This window comes from Rattus norvegicus, chromosome 14 (assembly GCF_021556685.1).
Source record: "Rattus norvegicus strain SHRSP/BbbUtx chromosome 14, alternate assembly SHRSP_T2T, whole genome shotgun sequence".
Taxonomy (NCBI): domain Eukaryota; kingdom Metazoa; phylum Chordata; class Mammalia; order Rodentia; family Muridae; genus Rattus; species Rattus norvegicus.
The window spans coordinates 12115863-12138269 of record NC_141547.1 but is presented as its reverse complement, the minus strand read 5'-3'; the positions used below and the strand labels follow the sequence as shown (position 1 = coordinate 12138269).

The 22407-nt window shown below is 40.6% G+C and overlaps 1 long non-coding RNA gene across 2 annotated transcripts in view; it reads left to right on the top strand.

Annotated features, from left to right (window-relative positions):
* Nucleotides 1-22407, top strand: part of LOC102554702 (uncharacterized) — a 237821-nt gene that overhangs the window by 43492 nt on the left and 171922 nt on the right. For both annotated transcript variants that reach the window (XR_015636877.1, XR_015636876.1), the window contains one exon: nt 6838-7018. This is a non-coding gene — a long non-coding RNA (uncharacterized LOC102554702). The remainder of the gene's footprint in view (nt 1-6837; nt 7019-22407) is intronic.

Sequence of the window (22407 nt, the reverse complement as noted above, 5' to 3'; positions counted from 1 at the left end):
GATTAACAGTTGTCATACGGAACATAACAGAGTATGTGGTTAGCATGACCCTGCTCTGAGTCGAGTTATTTTTCTATGTCGGTGACTGGCAGGCATGAAACAAGATGGACTCAGCTATGCTGGGGTGAGGGCAGACTTCACCAATGCCCAGCTTTAAAAATATTTGTAAATTTAACTTTGTTTCTGAAAAGCTCTCAGGGAGAACTTTCCCTCGGGATGGAGACCCTCCAACTCAATGACCAGACCGAGGCCACAGGATGCAATCAGCAAGAGGATTTGGTTTATTGTCGGGATACACAGGCACCTGTGGGCACTTCAGTCACTCGGGGGACTGGCGCGCCCCACGGAACCAAGGATGGGCTTTTTATAGGATTCTGGGGAGCAGAAGCAAGCATACAGAAGCAGATGCATGGTTACAGGGATATAATTGGTGGATTCTAATGTGGCAAGGCTTCAGCCCGGGGGCAAGTTTCCTAGCTACCTTCCTGAAACATAACGGCTGACTCGGCCCCCCACCAGGGTGTGGGACCTCTCCCGGGGCTTTTCTCATTGTCAGGTGCTCAACCGCAGTTGTCCTGTTGCCAGGCCTTCAACCATACACATCCTGCTTGGCAGCCGCTGTGTACTCAGTGTTCTAACCTTTCCCTGAACCAGTCATCTTAAGTACAGCCTTGCAAAATGGCGTTACTGCTGCTAAGCTGGGGTCTTTCAGTTTCCTGCTTTTTGAAAACATTTTAAATTATACATGTCTACCTATTTATTTAGTGTGTATGTGCGCATGGATGGACGTCATAGCAGAGGTCAGGGGCATGCAGAGGTCAGAGGACAATTCGTGGAAGTCAGATCTCTCCTTCCACCATGTAGGTCCTGGGGATTGAACACAGGATTTTTCAGGCTCGGGGCAAGCATTTCTACCAACTGAGTCATCTTGACAGCTAATAAGATTTTAGAGAAAAATTAAGTACAAGTGTTAACTCATATCAATTTAAATTAATAATCGTATGATATGCTTTTAAATTGTGTCTTGATCATAGGGAATTTCATACTGACAGTGATACAATGATCATATGGATCCTATTTCCTGCCTTCTAGCTCCCACATATCCATGAACTTTGCTCTGTATCACTTTGAATTATTGAAATGCTCAAAAATGAAAGCCATGTTTGGAAGGAGAGTTCTGTGATATCAGTGCTCAACTTTTGGGTTGGGGAGGAAAGAGGGATCTTTGAGGTTCCCGGGCTGTCAGCATAGCTGAATTGATGAGGTCCAAGTTCATTGACAGACTCTGTCTTGTGATAGAGGAGCACACCTGAGGACAACCTCCTGTACACATGCATGTACCCAAGCATCCACAGGCAAGTGCACATCTACACAAACAAGTACATATGCATGTACACATATTTTTTAATTTTAAAGAAATTAAACAAAATAACAGCCATCGTCAGGTACAAATGAGAACAAATATTGATACAGAGGTTGGGGAAAGAGAACTCTTATGTTCTGCTAGCACGAGTGTGAATCAGTGTAGCCGCTTGGAAGGTTTCTGAAGACCTAGAAAGAGAAATAGCCTAAGGCTCACCTATAGCACTTCTGGGCACGTACTCAAAGGCTTTATATCTTATATAGAAGTACTTGCACAATCATGAGCATTGCCATTCTAGTCCCAATAGCTAAAGTATTCAGTCAACCTATATGTCCATCATCAATTGATGACCTGATAATCAAAGTATGGTACATAAACAGGGGAGTCTTACCACTTCTTCCCCCGCTCTCCTCTATCCCCCAGGAAGTACTATCCTTCTGAGGAAGGTTCTGCTGAAGGGCTCATCTTTTTTATTTTTGAAACTTACATTTTATTCTTTGAGAATTTTATACATATATGCATAACATTGAAATAAGATCATATCTGCCCTTTGGTTTCTACTTCCTACTCCCTTTGATGTCACCATGTTTGCCCATCTCCCAAACTCCATGCCTTCTTTTCCTTTTCATTTCTTTTTTAAACAACACACTAAGTCTATTTAGTGCTGCTTATATATGCACAGGTATGGGGCCATTCACTGGAGCATGGAAAAAAAAAAACCTACCAAGGGCTGCCCCTTCCAAAGAAACATTCTGTGATATTCCCTGCATTTTGGCACTGAGGTTAATAAATATATCCCATTTAGGGCTCAGAACTCAAAGTCACTTATGCTCAGCACTGGCACTCGGACCAAGTAAGAACTGTTGCATTGGTCACCTTCCACTGCGGAAAGAACTGTTTTGACCGTCATTGAGAACATCTCAGATCTATATCCATAAACATACATATTTAGAGAGTAGCATTTAGCAGAGCAACAATGCTAACTTCTAATGTAGGGTCTTTGACATCCCCAACCATGGGCTTTTAAAGAGATTTCCAGTACCAGACATGATTTCCCTCCTGTGGAGCAGGCCTAATCAGAAAGTGGTTGGTTACTCCATAACAGTCATGCCACTATTGCATGGCATTGTTGGGTACGTCTTGCCTGACTGGTCTGTATCACACCCTTCAGGGCCCAACATTGTGGAAGACCATGGATGCAACCACATAGCACCTCTGGTACTATGAAATCCAGCCAGGAGAGAGGAAGTTTCCTAGTCAGTTTGAGATTGATTTCTCGATGTCCTGTACCCAAAGCATGTGGTAGCTTCCTCATTAGGCACTTGCCGTAGAGTTATGCTGGGTAACCAGGAGAATGGCAACAGCTTCTGTTGTTTCAGCAACCCCTGTGACCTCCCTACCCAGTAACTCAGGGAGATACCCCATTGCTCAGTAACTAGTGAGTTTCCATAAGGGTTTTTCATAGTCCTTAGTTTCAGTTAACCTGCTCCCTACCTCCTCCTCTGTTCTATTGCCCTGTTCCCACAATCTCTGTGCCAATATCCAGGATTATTCTGAGGAAGACTTTGTTTCTTTTGACTATAATGGGCACCAGTATCAGATGAGCAACTCTCATTGTCCTAAGGATTGAAGGCAGAAGTATCTCTGTGTGGATTTCACTTATCTACACTTGTCTTAGGACATGGAGCCAATGGCAGGTCAGAGGACTCAGCACTTTGTCAGTGACCCTGCAAGAGGAGGTGGGGAACAGATGAGAAACACAGGCAGGCCAGTGCTGCAGACTCCAATTGGACAACTGATGCGGGTTTGGGCTCACCCTTGGTAGGAGTTTGGAAGGACACGGTTCCCAGCCCTAGAACAGCAGGCTTGGACCTCCATGAGTATCAATAGCCCCTATGGGCTAAGGCTTGCTTGTATACTAATGTACATATTTTCATGTTCCTCCTCCTCCGAGGAATGCCGTCCCTGTTAATGGTAATGACTCCATGATAATTAGAAACAGCTCAAGTCTGGGAGAATGGAGGTGTGGCTTATGTCTCAGCAAAATCGTGAGTGGTTCCTTCAGGTTGTGGAAAACATGAGTTTGAAAATATATAATTCCTCAACCATGTAAAATATAAGGATGCAATATGAATTGTATGAGGAACTTCACAGATCTAAAGGAACAGAGGCAGCTGTGCTATAAGCCAAATATACTAAGGAAGGAGATAAAGAGATTTTGGGAGTGGTGATTGCAGGAGATCCCACCTAGCTAAGGTTTTTTTGTTTATGCTTATAAGGGCATGCAGGTTCTTGAGTTCAGGGTTGACCTGGGACAGAGCAAGGTGAGGTAGAAGTGGTAACTTCAGAGTGAGGTCCCACTCAGCTAGTTCATTACCTGTGTGTAACAGAGGTAAGCAGATCTCTGAATTCTTTTACAGTGTTTAAGAAAATGACCTTAGGAGGAAGGAGGTTGGGAGGACCCTCCAGAAGGTACCAGAGACCTGGGAAGTAAGAGCCTCTCAGGATTCTCAGGACTCTCAGGACCTACAGTGGGGAGAGGGAACTTATTGAGCTCACCTCCAGCAGAAAGACAGGGCATCAAGTGAGGGATGGGTTGCTATCCCACAGTCAAAACTCTGACCCATAATTCTTCCTGTCTGAAAGAACTGCAGGATGGATTTTGAGAAGAGCCTGAGGGAAAGAAGGTCCAGCGATGGGTCCAAAGTGGGATCCAGCTCAAGGGGAGGCCCCAAGACCTGACACCATTACTGAGGCTATGGGGCACTCACAAAAAGGGACCTATCATGGTTGCCCTCCAAAAGACCCAACAAGCAGCTGAAAGAGTCAGATGCAGATATGTGCACCCAACCAACGAACAGAAGCTGCTGACCCCTCTGCTAAATTAGGGAAAAGCTGGAGAAAGCTGAGGAGGAGGGCAGAAGACCAGCAGCCTAAATTAACCTGGACCCCCAAGATCTCTCAGACACTGGATCACCAACCAGGCAGCATACACCAGCTGAGATGAGGCTCCCAACACATACAGCAGAGGATTTCTCAGGTCTGGGTTCAGACAGAGAAGATGCACCTAACCCTCAAGAGACTGGAGACCCCAGGGAGTTCAGAGGTCTGGTGGGGTGGATGGGGTGGGTGGAGTGGGTGGGGTGGGGACATCCTCATGGAGATTAGTGTGGAGGAAAAGGTATGGGATGTAGAACAGTTGGAGGGTGGACCTGGAGGGGAATAAAATCTGGAATGTAAAAATAAATAAAAAATTAAAAAAAATGTGCTTGCTGTCTCATAAGAATCAAGGGGCTGAGTTCATGTGATGCTAGTTCATAGGATGGTCAAAAGGGAACCTACAGTAATGACTGTATTGATACATAAATAAACAAATCCTGTGCTTTTGCTCTGCAAGAGGAGAATGTTTAGAATATCAGGAGAGAACTGCTTGGAGAACTGGCTCCAGCAGAACACGGAGTGAGCAGTCTAGAGAGCTGCTTTGAGCAGAGCCTGCGCTGCCAGCTTGGACTCATAGCTTGACTTACAGTCCTGTTGTCGTAGAAATATAAAAAATAAAAAATGTATTGTTGTCTTTTACCTCGCTAGGTCCAGCACCGCGGTGCCCCAAGATATTGAAAGATCCCTGAAGGGAGACCCTTTCTCAAGTCTTGAGAAATAGTGGACCCCAAACACAAAGAGACCATTTTGGATGTAATACACAAAGGCAAGGTTTATTACGGAGATCTATTACGGAGATCTCCGGGCCGGCATGTATCCCACGCAGGAGACAGAGGTGTCGACCCCGAGTGGCTGGGAGAAGGGCTTTTTAAAGGAAGAAGTCATAAGCTCCAGGAGATGAGGGGATGTCAAAAGGAAATACTAAAAATGTCACAAGGGGAAACTCTCAGAGTCACAGGATTGTTCTTAAGACTCTAGGGTTTAAATGAGGGGAAAGGTCAAGCATTCTCCTGAGAACCGATCCTGATTGTCCTTTAGGGTAAATGTTTGTCAGAGTTGATGAGGCATCTGCATCTGAAACACATCTGTTTAGGCTTGGCCTGGCCGGTTTCCTGGAATACTCTCTGCAGGGCACAATGGCTGGAGGGCACAAAGGGGACTTGAACAAACATCACAGGAGCAGAACAAACCCGTTACTCATTTATTCACGTCCGGTGATAAAAGTGTCAGTGAGTCTGAACCAGTTCTGCATTTTTTTTACTAGCACATATTTTAATTATTTAAGAAATAAATGCAGTGTGTGCTATATAATTATTGTAGACCAATAAAAAGGCACATGATGTTTTTCTTTTTTTTCTTTTTTTTTATTAACTTGAGTATTTACAATCTGTCTTCCTGAGTCAGATCCTGTTGCTGAGTTTTGAGCTAATTTAAAACCCTATCTCTCAATATCTGCTAGATATCTTGGCGGAAACACATCCCAACTCCTGGGCGACCCAGAGTCTCCTGCGGCCACACACTTTCCTACACTCAAACCATCACATAAAAGAACACACTACACAATAATCTTTGACCCAGTTGGTAAGATATAATTGCCCACTTAAACATACAAAGCCCTGTACCATCCATCCCTTGAGAACATTAATAACAACCTGTAAATACACAGAGCAGAATTTTAACGTCAGCCTCCATCGTCCTGCTACTGCTTCTCTCCCTTTCTCTCCCTCCTGTCTCTTCCTTTCTGTTCTAGTCTCCTCCTCTCCATTCAAACTTCTCTCCCGCCCACCCTTCCTTCTCCTCCAATGACAGGCCTCCTTCTATCCTGTACCAGCCCCTCACCTGTACTTTACAAATTCAATGGGGGAGAAGGTTCTGGTGAAGTCACCTGATTCCTGAGTACTAACTAGGCTGCAGTCCTTGGGGCAGTGGAATTAGAATAAAAATACAGATAACTTCAGGACAAATCACAACAGAGTTCTTTATTTTGCTGCTTACAAACAGCCCTTTCCTCAGAACCCCTCTCCAAGCCTAGACTGGTCCTTGGCCCCGTGAGATGGAACATACACCACTCATAACTTGGTTAGCTGTTACTTTATTCTCTTCGCTTTCTGAGGACTTTCCCCTGTCCCATGAAAATGATTTTTCTCCCAGGGATTTGCAGACTGCATACTGCCTAATATATCTTGAGTGGATGCTTATAGTAAGAATATGTAATTGAAGGCACCCGTATTTTGAGACAGAATAAGCAATCTTCCTTTATTGGGTACAAATAAGTTGCCTGATTATAGTACATATTTTTATGGAGTAACACCAAGTATTCTTAAAGTATGTACCGAGAAAATGTGAAGACACTTAACGCTGCACCACTTTTAATATTGTATACTTAGTGTCATTTTCAATAACCAGCTGCATTATCTAACAAATGCTTTAACGTCTGGGCTTCTCAGAGGTTTGCAGACCATTTCATTATCCGACCCAGAAATTAATCTCATGTCATTTAGCAATCATGTTACAGCTCTAAACTTCTCTTTCAGGCCTTTGGAGGTGTGTAGTCTGTTCCACTAACACACATTTCCCACCGTTCACCTGCAGAAGATGTTCCTCAGATTCCACACCCCGCTGACTCTAGGGAGATTTGACCTGTGGTTTGCAGAGCCGCCAGGAGATTATGAGAAAAGGGCAAGAGGAAGCCATCTTTGGTGACAACTTATGAAGGTAGAGGGATGCTTTTTTGGTTTTAGCTCCTGGCTAGACAGTGGATTTGAGTCTTTGGCTAACAGAAACTTTAACTTTTGTCATCCTGTCTTAGAAATAAGAGTCATTTTGTTGTTGTTGTTCTTGTTGCTATTATTATTATTATTATTATTATTATTATTATTATTATTATTATATTCATTTACATCCCAAATGTTGATCCCTGGTTCCCCCTTGCGGAATTCTTCCGCCCTCCCCTCCACCTCTGAGAGGGTGGCATATGTCCACCTCCCCTATTGGGTGTGCCCCCACCCTGAGGCATCAAGTTTTCACAGATTATGCTCACCCTTTCTCACTGAGGCCAGACAAGACAGCCTTCTGCTACATATTTGCTGGGGACCTCATACCAGCCTGTGTGGCTGGTTGGTGGTTGGTCTCCTGGAGCTCCCAGGGGTTTAGTTACTTGACACGGTTGGTCTTTCTGTGGGTTTGCCATCTCCTTGAGGCCCTTCAGGCTTTCCCCTAACTCTTCCATAGGGATCCTCAATCTCAGTCTGATGCTTGGCTATAAGTGTCTTTCTGCATCTGTCTCAGTCAGCCAGGCTAGGTGCCTGTCTGCAAGCATGACTGTTGTTGATCTCTTGGTTGTTTTACCGACCCCTGTTGGCCTCATGCCTCTTCTATCATTCCCTGTCTATGTGTTAAATTTCCTCAATTTAAATCACATGTGGTGGTTTCATGGCCGATTGCTAACTGGTGTAAGAATTGTGGCAACCCATTATGTGTTTAATGCGAATTTATAATTTATAGCTACTTTTCAATTTCAAAATAGAGACCTTAAAACAACCTAGGGACTAATGAATAATTTAATAAGGCAAAGGGTTCAAAGGAAGTGATGGTTGACTTATAATTTTTAATGTAAATATTATTTGATTTATTTTAAATTTTGCATTGAATTATTGAATTGTATAATTCAGTAAAATATCGAAGTTTGATAATGTTTAAATAAAGGGTATATTTTTTTTCTTTAACAATTCTTTTTTTTTTTGGATTTTTTAATTTACATGTCAAATGTTATTCCCTTTCCTGATTTCCCGGACATAAGCCCCCTATCCCATCCCCCTTCCCTTCTTCTATAAGGGTGTTCTCCTCCCCATCCGCCCCCCCTTCCCACAACCCCCCCTCCGACTCTGCCACCTGTGCAGTTGGAGCCCTGGGTCAGTCCATGTATAGTCTTTGGGTAGTGGTTTAGTCCCTGGGAGCTCTGATTGGTTGGCATTGTTGTTCTTATGGAGTTTCAAGGCCCTTCAGCTCTTTCAACCATTTTTCAAATTCCTCCAATGGGGGTCCCGTTATTAGTTCAGTGGTTTGCTGCTAGCATTCACCTCTGTATTTCACATGCTCTGGCTGTGTCTTTCAGAAGACATCTACATCCGGTTCCTGTCAGCATGCACTTCTTAGCTTCATCCATCTTATCTAGTTTTGGTGGCTGTATGTGTATGTGGCTGTAGCACTTGTAGGGCAGGCTTTGAATGGCCGTTCCTTCAGTCTCTACTCCAAATTTTGCCTCCATATCCCCTCTTATAAATATTTTTGTTCCCCCTTTTAAGAAGGAGTGAAGCATCTGCATTTTGGTCATCCTTCTTGAGCTTCATGTGGTCTGTGGATTATATCTTGGGTAATTCAAGCTTTGGGCTAATATCTACTTATCAGTGAGTGCATACCATGTGTGTTTTTCTGTGATTGGGTTACCTCACTCATGATGATATTTTCTAGTTCATTCCATTTGCCTATGAATTTCATGAAGCCATTGTTTTTGATAGCAGAGTAGTACTCTAGTGTGTAAATGTACCACATTTTCTTTATCCAGTCCTCTGCTGAAGGGCATCTGGTTATTTTTTTTCCAGCTTCTGGCTATTATAAATAAGGTTGCTATGAACATAGTGGAGTATGTGTCTTTGTTGTATGTTAGAGCATCTTTTGGGTATATGCCCAGGAGAGGTAAAGCTGGATCCTCAGGTAGTGCAATGTCCAATTTCCTGAGGAACCTCTAGACTGATTTCCAGAATGGTTGTACCAGTCTGCAATCCCACCAACAATGGAGGAGTGTTCCTCTTTCTCCGCATCCTCGCCAGCATCTGCTGTCACCTGAGTTTTTGATCTTGGCCATTCTCACTGGTGTGAGGTGGAATCTCAGAGCTGTTTTGATTTGCATTTCCCTGATGACTAAGGATGTTGAGCATTTCTCTAGGTACTTCTCAGCCATTCGATATTCCTCAGCTGAGAATTCTTTATTTAGTTCTGTACCCCATATTTAATAAGGTTATTTGGCCCTCTGGAGTCTAATTTCATGAGCTCTTTGTATAGCTTGTGGGGTTTTTTGCTTGGGGAGGCACCATAAACTATTCTGTATTGCCAGATTATTTCCGTATTGATATCTGGCTGTTCCATATGTCACTGAGCAGTGACATACTGGATACAGAAGTCACTGATGGCATTGTGTGATAAATATGAAGATGTGTGGGAGTGACCTGGGACAATAAAGGGAAAGTGATGAGTAAGGGTGAAGTAGCATTAATGAATCACATGGGCATGGGAAGCTCACACTTGACTTACGTTCTTATTGGTTGTTAACTATGATCTTGGACAGACCACGACAGTGTTCTAAGGATCTGCACCTTCTCCCATGAATGTCACAACTCTACATAATAATTCTGCTACTTTGTTTTGTGAATATGAGAGCTGTGTATAAAGGAAGACTATTATAGCGCTTTTCTTTCAAAGAACTCATCCTGAAGTCCTGAACATGCTCATTGGCAGATTGATAGACATTTGACAAGAAGAGTTGCTCAAAGAAAAGTCAATGAAGCAGGTAGAGAAGAGCAGCTATTATGAGTGGGCTTCAGTTGACATTGAGGAAGGTGGCGCTAGGGTGACCGCGGAATGAGTAAGAATCTCTTAACTTAGAAAGGACTCAAGAGAAAAAACCAACAACAATGGATTTATCCCACATTCTTCCCACTTAAGTCCTATAATAGCCACTGTCAAGTACAGGCCATCCATTTAGAAAGTCCATAGATGTGATGTATTCCATGGATACAATGGTTACAATGGAGTGTGGTGGGTAACCAGCTATCCTCACCTATCCTATGAAATAGAAAGGCGAGGGAATGAGCCAGGGAAATGAAAACCAACACGGATCAATCTTAAAGCTTTAGAGTTTGTAGGACATTAAGCTCCCAGGTGCCTGGCTTGTGATTTCCTGGTGTACAACTGCTTGCCAACTCTCATACATGTCATTTCCTGGTGTACTGCTTGCCAACTCTCATAAGTGTCATTCTTTATCATCATTCTCCATGATCTCGTCTTGACTGCTAGTTGACTTAACTCTTTGTGTCTGAATGTTAGTTGCCTAAGGAGTGACTTCCCCCCTTTTAAATTTGGGGTTTTTCCAGGATTGTCCAAAGGAGAGAACTTGGGAGTTATGTGGCTTTTTCAAAAAGACATTATTTAATAACTATGTCAACCAATTTGATGCTAGGCTCAGGCATGTGATATCTTGGTCTTATCCAGGTCTACAATTCTGTATTTGTCAAATACAAAAAAAATTTGCTTCTTTGGAGTGGTGGTGGAATGGTGGGATGCAGAATGGAGGCAGACGGGGTAGAACTTTAATATTAAACTAGGATTTAATAAGTAAAATTAATTTTCATTAATCCAACACTGATCTAATTTATGTAACAACAAATAATTATATACATTCTTACATAAAAAAGAAATTGGTGCATTCTCTTTCCCGCTGTGTCAATAGTAGTGTTTTAAAATACACTTCATTGTAAGCAATGGGAATGTATGACGCACCGAAGTATCTGTCTGGAGTCTTACCACAGAGTGCACTCCAGGCATCCAGATCACACACACGAACAGTATTCACAATGGGATTTATAGAAACATTTAAGAAGTAGAGGTAGATTTAGAGGATTAGTATAAAAATCACAGGATTGCCTGACATGTCGTATTTCTTCAAGAAGTTTCCGGGATATAGATTAGACAGAGTCTCTTGGCTTCTCACGAAGGTGATTTGTCCATTCGAAGAGAACCCAAATCAGCTCGATATTATGACCGAGTGTTCAGCCAGACAAGGAACTCCTCCACAGTGCAGCTGCCAGCTAAGCACTGCTTTACCATTCGTTTTCCAATTATGTCAAGGAGTACAAGGCATATTTGCAGTCTTCTGCTGTGTCTTTGTGTCCCACTGTCATTAGCTCTTGGGTTTCCTCTCTGCTTCACTTCCCCAGTGTAGCAGATTGAACATGCAGAGCATAGAGCACAGAAGAATGATGACACGTGGGTCCCTGTCTTCTGGCACACTCTGCTAATCTGCCTCAACTGCCATCACCAATTAGGGTGAAGCAATGACTCCCATCTTGGCTGTTACTGTATTTAAATGCACTTGGAGAGCCGCACGTGCACGTTTCACTTGATGAACTTATTATCCAGTGCGTAATGTAAGGAGACAAGAGGTTATATTTCAAGATTTGCGGACTTTATAAATAGGTGAAATATGCTATCCATGTAAATGTATATAGTAATAGATGGTCTTTAAAAATATAAATTAATGACCATGTATTCAGCAATGGGCTAAGAAATAAGACTGTGCTAATACTTTTGAATTCCAGTCACAACCCCTGCCAATATATGTTAGAATACGTATTAGAATACGTATGTTAAGACATATACATTAAAAGATATATTAGTATGTGTACATATATGTGAATGTGTGTGTTTATTTCTTCCTCCTCCATACAACTCTAACTGGTATGTTTAAATATTTAACATTTATTTTTTAATGAGTACTCCATATTATCATTATTGTATGTATAGAATAAATTATGCATAATCATATATATAATAAAATGTGTGTATAATATAAATACATGTATACATAGTACATAACACACACACACATATATATACATACATACATACATACATACATACATACATACATACACACACATATGGAGATGAAACATAGATGATTAAAGACACTGGGAATATTTGGTCAAAATAAGTGGATGAGAAATAGGTCTGTACTGTCCTCCCTCAGGGGCAGCATGATGGCTGCTTCTGTGTTCTCCAGGGGTTTTCCAATCCTTATCACTTCTCTCGTGGCCAGAAATTTGTTTTGCCTTCATTCTGACTTCTTGCTCAATGCAAATGAACACTGATGCAGAATAAACTCCTCCATTAGACACTTTAGGAAGAACATGTTGGAGATCACCGCACTCTCATGAGAACAGTGGCTGTGTGTCAGTGCTTACATTTGTTTTCACTGTGTGTAGAGAGCTGACTCTCTGCCCTTGCCTGCAAACCACACTATTTATCTAAAGTAAATGAATGTGTTCAGAAAACAGAGGTTTGTTTTGTTTTTTTAATAGGCTTTTGAAGGATGCGAAGGTTTCGTTATTTTGAGAATCCAAAAGTCAAGTGTTTTGTGTTCTATTGAATTTCACTTCAAACAGTGAGCTTCTTAAAAGAAATCGCTTATCCCCACAGGAAGTGCAGGTGTGCAACAGTACACATGTAGGCACATCAATGTGACAATGCCTATTCTTTACATATATGTGCCATGCCACATGTATGCGTGTGTGTGTGTGTGTGTGTGTGTGTGTGTGTGTATGCCAAAATTTTCTGATATAAAAATTGATGTATGTTCATAACTTAAATATATATTTTAGAAGTAGGTGATGCTGGTCATGTGAACTTAATTTATATTTAATATAGGATAAACAATGCTAACTGACATTTGGTTTTCCCTATCTTCTGAATTATATAGATATTAAGATGCTATAAGTACTTATATTTTCTTATTGATTCAACCTTATACTGCTCCTTATATATGCTAAACATATCAGATTGATTGTATACCTTCTGATTTTTTTCCATCTTTATTAAATTGGGTATTTCTTATTTACATTTCAAATGTCATTCTTTTTCCTGGTTTCTAGGCCAACATCCCCCTAACCCCTCTCCCTCCCCTTCTCTATGGGTGTTCCCCTCCCAATCCTCCCCCCATTACCGCCCTCCCCCCTACAATCACGTTCACTGGGGGTTCAGTCTTAGCAGGACCAAGGGCTTTCCCTTCCACTGGTGCTCTTACTAGGATATTCATTGCTACCTATGCAGTTGGAGCCCAGGGTCAGTCCATGTATAGTCTTTGGGTGGTGGCTTAGTCCCTGAAAGTTCTGGTTGGTTGGCATTGTTGTTCATATGGGGTCTCAAGGCCCTTCAGTTCTTTCTCTGATTCCTTCAACGGGGGTCCCCTTCTCAGTTCAGTGGTTTGCTGCTGGCATTCGCCTATGTATTTGCTGTATTCTGGCTGTGTCTCTAAGGAAAGATCTACATCCAGTTCCTGTCAGCCTGCACTTCTTTGCTTCTTTGCTTTATCTAGTTTGGTGGCTGTATATGTATGGGCCACAGGTGGGGCAGGCTCTGAATGGGCGTTCCTTCAGCCTCTGTTCTAAACTTTACTTCCCTATCCCCTCCCAAGGTTATTCTTGTTCCCCTTTTAAAGAAGGAGTGAAGCATCCACATTTTCGTTATCCTTCTCAAGTTTCATGTGTTCTGTGCATCTTGGGTAATTCGAGCATTTGGGCTAATATCCACTTATCAATGAGTGCATAACATGTGTGTTTTTCTGTGATTGGGTTAACTCACTCAGGATGATATTTTCCAGTTCCATCCATTTGCCTATGAATTTCATGATGTCATTGTTTTTGATAGCTGAGTAGTATTCAATTGTGTAGATGTACTCCATTTTCTGTATCCATTCCTCTGTTGAAGGGCATCTGGGTTCTTTTCAGCTTCTGGCTATTATAAATAAGGCTGTGATGAACATAGTGGAGCACGTGTCTTTGTTATATGTTGGGGCATCTTTTGGGTATATGCCCAAGAGAGGTATAGCTGGATCCTCAGGCAGTTCAATGTTCAATTTTCTGAGGAACCTCCAAACTGATTTCCAGAATGGTTGTACCAGTCTGAAATCCCACCAACAATGGAGGAGTGTTCCTCTTTTTCCACAACCTCGCCAGTATCTGCTGTCACTGGAGTTTTGGATCTTAGCCATTCTTACTGGTGTGAGGTGGAATCTCAGGGTTGTTTTTATTTGCATTTATCTTATGACTAAAGATGTTGAGCATTTCTCTAGGTGTCTCTCAGCCATTTGATATTCCTCAGCTGTGAATTCTTTGTTTAGCTAGGGTTATTTGTCTCCCTGCGGTCTAACTTCATGAGTTCTTTGTATATTTTGAATATGAGCCCTCTATCAGTTGTAGGATTAGAAAAGATCTTTTCCCAATATATTGGTTGCTGTTTTGTCCTAACGACAGTGTCCTTTGCCTTATAGAAGCTTTGTAGCTTTATGAGATCCCATTTGTCAATTCTTGATCTTAGAGCATAAGCCATTGGTGTTTTGTTCAGGAAATTTTCTCCAGTGCCCATGTGTTAGAGATTCTTGCCCACTTTTTCTTCTATTAGTTTGAATATATCTGGTTTGATGTGGAGGTCCTTGATCCACTTGGACTTAAGCTTGGATGGTTTTGGCTCCTTTGTCAAAAATCAAGTGACCATAATAGGTGTGTAGGTTCATTTCTGGTTCTTCAATTCTATTTCACTGGTCTATCTGCCTGTCTCTGTACCAATACCATATAGTTTTTTTTTAACCTCTATTGCTCTGTAATACTGCTTGAGTTCAGGGATAGTGATTCGCCCAAAGTCCTTTCATTGTTGAGGATAGTTTTAGCTATCCTGGGTTTTTTACTATTCCAGATGAATTTGCAATTTGTTCTGTCTAACTCTATGAAGAATTGAATTGGAATTTTGATGGGGATTGCATTGAATCTGTAGATAGTTTTTGATAAAATGGCCATTTTTACTATATTAATCCTGCCAATCCATGAGCATAGGAGATCTTTCCATCTTCTGAGATCTTCTTCAATTTCTTTCTTCAGAGGCTTGAAGTTCTTATCATAAAGATCTTTCACTTGCTTGGTTAAAGTCACACCGAAGTATTTTATATTATTTGGGACTATGATGAAGGGTGTCATTTCCCTAATTTCTTTCTCAGCTTGTTTCTCTTTTGTGTAGAGGAAGGCTACTGATTTATTTGAGTTAATTTTATACCCAGCCACTTTGCTGAAGTTGTTTATCAGCTTTAGTAGTTCTCTGGTGGAACTTTTGGGTTCACTTAAATATACTATCATGTCATCTGCAAATAGTGATATTTTGACTTCTTCCTTTCTGACATGTATCCCTTTGATCTCCTTTTGTTGTCTGATTGCTCTGGCTAGGACTTTGAGAACTATATTGAAGAAGTAGGCAGAGAGTGGGGAGCCTTGTGTAGTTCCTGATTTTAGTGGGATTGCTTCAAGTTTCTCTCCATTTAGTTTAATGTTAGCTACTGGTTTGCTGTATTTGGCTTTTACTATGTTTAGGTATGGGCCTTGAATTCCTGTTCTTTCCAGGACTTTTATCATGAAGGGGTGTTGAATTTTGTCAAATGCTTTCTCAGCATCTAATGAAATGATCATGTGGTTTTGTTCTTTCAGTTTGTTTATATAGTGGATTATGTTGATGGTTTTCCATGTATTAAACCATCCCTGTATATTGGGATGAAGCCTACTTGATCATTGTTTTGATGTGTTCTTGGATTTGGTTTGCAAGAATTTTATTGAATATTTTTGCATCAATATTCATAAGGGAAATTGGTCTGAAGTTCTCTTTCTTTGTTGGGTCTTGTGTGGTTTAGGTATAAGAATAATTGTGGCTTCATAGAAGGGATTCAGTAATGCTCCATCTGTTTCAATTTTGTGGAATAGTTTGGATAGTATTGGTATGACATATTTTATGAAGGTCTGATAGAATTCTGCACTGAACCCGTCTGGACCTGGGCTCTTTTTGGTTGGGAGACTTTTAATGACTGCTTCTATTACTTTAGGAGTTATGGGGTTGTTTAACTGGTTTATCTGTTCCTGATTTAACTTCAGTACCTGGTATCTGTCTAGGAAATTGTCTATTTCCTCCAGATTTTCAAGTTTTGTTGAATATAGGCTTTTTCAGTAGGATCTGAAGATTTTTTGAATTACCTCTGACTCTCTTGTTATGTCTCCCTTTTCATTTCTGATTTTGTTAATTTGGACACACTCTCTGTGTCCTCTGGTTAGTCTGGCTAAGGGTTTATCTATCTTGTTGATTTTCTCAAAGAACCAGTTTTTGGTTCTGTTGATTCTTTGTATAGTCCTTTTTGTTTGACTTGGTTGATTTCAGCTCTGAGTTTGATTATTTCCTGCCTTCTACTCCTCCTGGATGTATTTGCTTCTTTTTGTTCTAGAGATTTTAGTTGTGCTGTCAAGCTGCTGATATATGCTCTCTCCTGTTTCTTTCTGCAGGCACACAGCGCTATGAGTTTTCCTCTTAGCCCAGCTTTCATTGTGTCCCATAAGTTTGGGTATGTTGTAACTTCATGTTTATTAAATTCTAAGAAGTCTTTAATTTCTTTCTTTATTTCTTCCTTGACCAGGTTATCATTGAGTAGAGCATTGTTCAACTTCCACGTATATGTGGGCATTCTTTCCTTATTGTTATTGAAGAACAGCTTTAGCCCGTGGTGGTCTGATAGGACGCTTGGGATTATTTCTATCTTTCTATGTCTGTTGAGGCCTGTTTTGTGCCTGATTATATGGTCAATTTTGGAGAAAGTACCATGAGTTGGTGAGAAGAAGTTATATCCTTTTGTTTTAGGATAGAATGTTCTACAAATGTCTGTTAAGTACATTTGGTTCATAACTTCTGTTAGTCTGTATATGTCTCTGTTTAATTTCTTTTTCCATGATCTGTCCATTGATGAGGGTGGGGTGTTGAAATCTCCTACTATTATTGTGTGAGGTGCAATATGTGCTTTGAGCTTTAGTAAGGTTTCTTTTATGTATGTAGGTGCCCTTTTATTTGGAGCATAAATATTTAGGATTGAGAGTTCATCTTGGTGGATTTTTCCTTTGATGAATATGAAGTGTCCTTCCTTATCTTTTTTGATGACTTTTAGTTGAAAATTGATTTTATTTGATATTAGAATGGCTACTCCAGCTTGCTTCTTCTGACCATTTGCTTGGAGAGTTGTTTTCCAGCCTTTCACTCTGAGGTAGTGTCTGTCTTTGTCTCTGAGGTGTGTTTCCTGTAGGCAGCAAAATGCTGGGTCCTCATTGCATATCCAGTTTGTTAATCTGTATCTTTTTATTGGGAAATTGAGTCCATTGATGTTGAGAGATATTAAGGAATAGTGATTGTTGCTTCCTGTTATCTTCGTATTTGGAGGTGAGATTATGTTTGTGTGCTTGTTTGCTCTTTGTTTTGTTGCAAAACGATTAGTTTCTTGCTTTTCCTAGGGTTTAGCTTGCCTCCTTGTATTGGACTTTACCATTTATTATTTTTTGTAGGGCTGGATTTGTAGAAAGATATTGTGTAAATTTGATTTTGTCATTGAATATCTTGGTTTCTCCATCTATGTTACTTGGGAATTTTGCTCGATACAGTAACCTGAGCTGGCATTTGTGTTCTCTTAGGGTCTGTATGACATCTGTCCAGGATCTTCTGGCTTTCATAGTCTCTGGTTAGAAGTCTGGTGTGATTCTGATAGGGTTGCCTTCATATGTTACTTGACTTTTTTCCCTTACTGCTTTCAATATTTTTCTTTGTTTTGTGCATTTGGTGTTTTGACTATTATGTGATGGGAGGAGTTTCCTTTTTGGTCCAATCTATTTGGAGTTCTGTAGGCTTCTTTTATGTTTATGGGCATCTCTTTCTTTAGGTTAGGGAAGTTTTCTTCTATGATTTTGTTGAAGAAATTTTTGGTCCTTTGAGTTGGGAGTCTTCCCTCTCTTCTATACCTATTATGCTTAGGTTTGATCTTCATTGTTTCCTGGATTTCCTGTATGTTTTGTGCCAGTAGCTTTTTCCATTTTCCATTATCGTTGACAGTTGTGTCGATGATTTCTATGGAATCTTCTGTTCCTGAGATTCTCTCTTCTATCTCTTGTATTCTGTTGGTGATGCTTGTATCTACGACTCCTTGTTTCTTCCTTTGGTTTTCGATATCCAGGGTTGTCTCCCTTTGTGCTTTATTGTTTCTATTTCCATTTTCAATTCCTTCACCTTTTTGATTGTGTTTTCCTGTAATTCTTTCAGGGATTTTTGTGTTTCCTCTCTAAGGGCTTCTACTTGTTTACTTGTGTTTTCCTGCATTTCTCTAAGGGAGTTCTTTATGTCTTTCTTGAAGTCCTCCATCATCATGATCAAATGTGATTTTATATGTAGATCTTGCTTTTCTGGTGTATTTGGATATTCAGTGTTTGCTTTGGTGGGAGAATTGGGCTCTGATGATGTCATGTAGTCTTGGTTTCTGTTGCTTTGGTTCCTGCTCTTGCCTCTGGCCATCAGGTTGTCTCTGGTTTTACTATTGTTTTGCTATTTCTGACAGTGGCTTGAGCTTCCTATAGGCCTGTGTGTCAGGAGTGCTATAGACCTGTTTTCCTGTTTTATTTCAGCCAGTTATGGGAACAGAGTGTTCTGCTCTCAGACGTGTAGTTGTTCCTGTCCACTGGCTTTCAGCTGTCCCTGTGGGTAGGTACCAGAAGGCCCTGTCCCTACTTCTCCTAGGTCCCTGGGCACAGGGGGCCCAGATGGCACTAGGTGTTTTCCTCTAGAGTCAGAAATGTGGGCAGAGAGTAGTCTCCTCTGGTTTCCCAGGCGTGTCTGCCCCTCTGAAAGTCTAGCTCTCATTTATATTCATCCTTAAATTAAACATTATACACATTTCTCATTTTAGTAATCATATAAACATAATTATATACTTATATATTTGATGATTTGTACTTTTTCAACAGGATTTTAGTTTTTAAATTTTTGGTATGTATTTCCTTGTTTAGGGTTTTCTTTGTCTTTTAGAGGCAGGTTTCATGTATGTTTCATGCAAATGTTAGGCTGACAATGATGACCTTGAACTCCTGATCCTCTTGCCTCTACCTCTTGAGTTCTGGGGTTCCAGAACTGCACAGGCCTCTCTTTGCAGGTAGTCCAATTTCTGCAATGATGAAGATCAAACTCAGGGCTTTGTGCATGCTACAATCTGTGATCTGACAACTCACCTACATCACCAGCTCTTTTTCTCCAATTTTATTCCTTTGTTTAAAAAAACAAGATTTTTCTATTTACCTGTCATTGTCCTGGAACTCATTGTGTAGAAAAGACTGGTCTTAAAATCACAGAGCTCTTCTTGCCTCTGCCCTCCAAGTGCTGGGTTAGAGGTATGTGCCATCATATCTGGTCTTCAATATCTATCTATCTATCTATCTATCTATCTATCTATCTATCTATCACCTATGTATCTGTCTATGTATCTATTATCTATATCTATATATATTATCTATCTACATAGTTACCTATTTATTTTCTACCTTCCTATCTATGTATGTATGTATCATCTATGTATGTGTGTGTATCTGTTTATCTATCTATCTATCTATCTATCTATCTATCTATCTATCTATCTTGGAGCTCTCTGTATGTCAGTGTACACACTCATAAAGTATTTCATTTTAGCACTGTTTAGGCATGCTAAGTCATTGTTTGCCTTAAATGTAATATTTCCCTCCAGATGTTTGGTTTATCTCTAATTTTTAAAAAAAAACATTACACATTGCCTCAATTTTGTGTTGCCATAGCAAACTTAGAAACTTAAAGCAGCACAAGATTTTTAACCTTATAATACTGTCATTCAGCAGTGTGGATGCCTCATGGTTAGGTGGGCTGCTTTCTTGACGGTTGTACAAAGCACAGGTGCAGGTTCCAATGAGAGTTTTCATCTCGTATTAGGCTAGGGCTCCTCCTAACTTTATATTTGAGTTGCTAGAAATCTTTTTTTTTTTTTTTTTTTTGCAGATGTAAGCCTAAGGCTTTCACCTTTTTGTAGTATACTGCCTCAATTCTTTTCTTGCTGCCATGATAAAATACTCTAACAAAAGAAGCTTAAGGGAAAATGGGGTTTATCTTGGCTCTCTGTTCACTGACAGAGTCTGTTATGGCAGGAAGTCAAAATATCAAGAGCTCGAAGTGGTTGGTCACATGGCGTTAAGAATCATGAAGCTTAGCATGCACGAATTCATGCTGCTTGTTAGTTAGCTCCCTTTCTCCACTTATAGTCTACCTACCCATAGTGGCTGGATCTTTCTGCCTGAAGTAAGGTAATCAAAATAATCTCCCACAGGCTCATCTCCCAGGTGATCTTCTCAGGTTGATAACACCAACCATCATACCTATGAAAGGAGGAGTTTTTTTTTTTTTTAAAGCCCTTTTGGAGTTACTCATTATTCTCTGAAATGATGTGAACCATTTCACAATATGGAAGTCTGTTTACTGGAAGTTAGCAGAGACACCTGTAATCATAATGTCATTGTACACTGTGTAAAGATTATCTTTGCATTAGTCAAATGCTGGTTTCTGTGCCTTCATATCTGTTTGAGTCCTTATTCTGAGAATCTCTTGTCTCAATGTGGTATAAACATTGATCCCCAATTATTCCTTGATTGGTCAATGGCTGAACAGGGGAGAGAACAGAGCAGAATTACCTCCCAGCCAGGGGAGGGGCAGGAGAAAGAAGTGGGGATTAGCCATGGTGAGAGAGCCCAAGAGAGACCAAGGGAAAGCACCTGGAGGCCAGAGAACCAGATCCATACTAAAATGCAGCTATCACTGGGATGTTTGACTGGGAGAAAGCCAGATCAGTTTAGTGGATTAGAATAGAGTGCTACTGCTCAGTTGTTGTGCCCTTAAAGTTGGTAAATAAATAGAATAGTCCAGTCTCAAGTATTTAGGAGCTAGTTAAGAGGAAAACTGCCTCAAACACTTATTAGAAAAAAGTTACAGATACTAGTTTTGAATCTTTTCTAAATCTCTTACAGTCCCTCTGATTACATCAGGCTGAGAGTATTATTCTCCATGATTAAATTGTCTATAGAGATCTTGCTGATTTCCCAAAATCTTTTCTGCTGCATGGCAATGCCACAATGGAGATGAATCAGCAGCGTCATACTGAGCTGCCCCACTCACAGCTCAGGATGCTACGCTAAGAGGTGGAAATCCTGGGTATTGTTCCGGAGTTCTGCCTGTGATGTGATCATGTTTTTTAAATGAATTATTCCTGAGCAGTATTTTGAGTGAGAAATGCCCCTCCCTGGTTTATGCACTTGAACATTTGACCTCAGTGGAGGCACTGTCTGGGGAGGCTGTGGAGAAGTACCACCCTGCTAGAGGAAATGCATCACGGGTATTGACAGTTTCCAGCCTCCCTCCACTTGAAGTTTCTCCCTACTTCCCGTTTGAAGTTTAGACATGACCTCTTAGTTTCCTGCTCCTGGCCTATACTTCTGATTTTTAAATAGAGTGTCTCATTATACAGTCCAGAGTCCCTGAACTCATGGACAGTTTCCTGCCTGAGTCTCCTGCATCTGGAATTACAGGCATGCCTCATTATTCCCAACTCTAAACCAAAACTTAATATTAGAGAAAAAAAGAAATCATCCCAGAAGCGAGATCAGTTCTGAAGGTTTTATTTTATATGCCTAATAATACACATTGGAAACACATGGAGCAGACCGCATAAAGAGGTAACTGACAAACCTTTAATCATTTCAACGCCTCACCCCCTGATACAATAATAAAGTTAGGAAAACAATAAAAAAATATGGAAAGCCAACATTGCCTAAGTCAGTTTATACAGCTTGTACATTAAATGGCAGAGAAACACAAGATATAACTGCCAAAACAGATCATCTTGAACACCATGAAGTGGGTCAAGAAAGTCAAGTGGATTGAAGTTGAAACTGCTATATTCTTTAAGTATAATGCAATCGAAATACTCAATTACATAAGAGAACAGCAAATGACCAACTTTCCAGAAATCATATAACATGCTTCCAGATAACCTGTGACTCAGGGACAGTCAGACGGATAATGAGCATCTTGAAATAGTGCGGTAAAAACACTTTAAAAAGCAAGAGGTGTCAGCCCTGTTTGTGAAGTTTTTCTTACATTGAAGGATGGATTAACAGGAATTTGTTACGAATTTTAGTTTCAATGTGTCTTATACATCTACCTCAGATGCAAACTAAAAACTTAGGAAGTATTCTTTGCAAAACGCCAAGTATAATCCAGAATGGTTTGGGGCTGGCTGGATCCACATGACTGGTTTTCAAGCTTTAAAAGGAGGACAGAGTCTGGAGAGATGAGTCCGTGGTTCTGGGTACTTGTTACACTTCTGGAGGACCAGGTTCAGCTCCCAGTGACTCACAACCATCCAC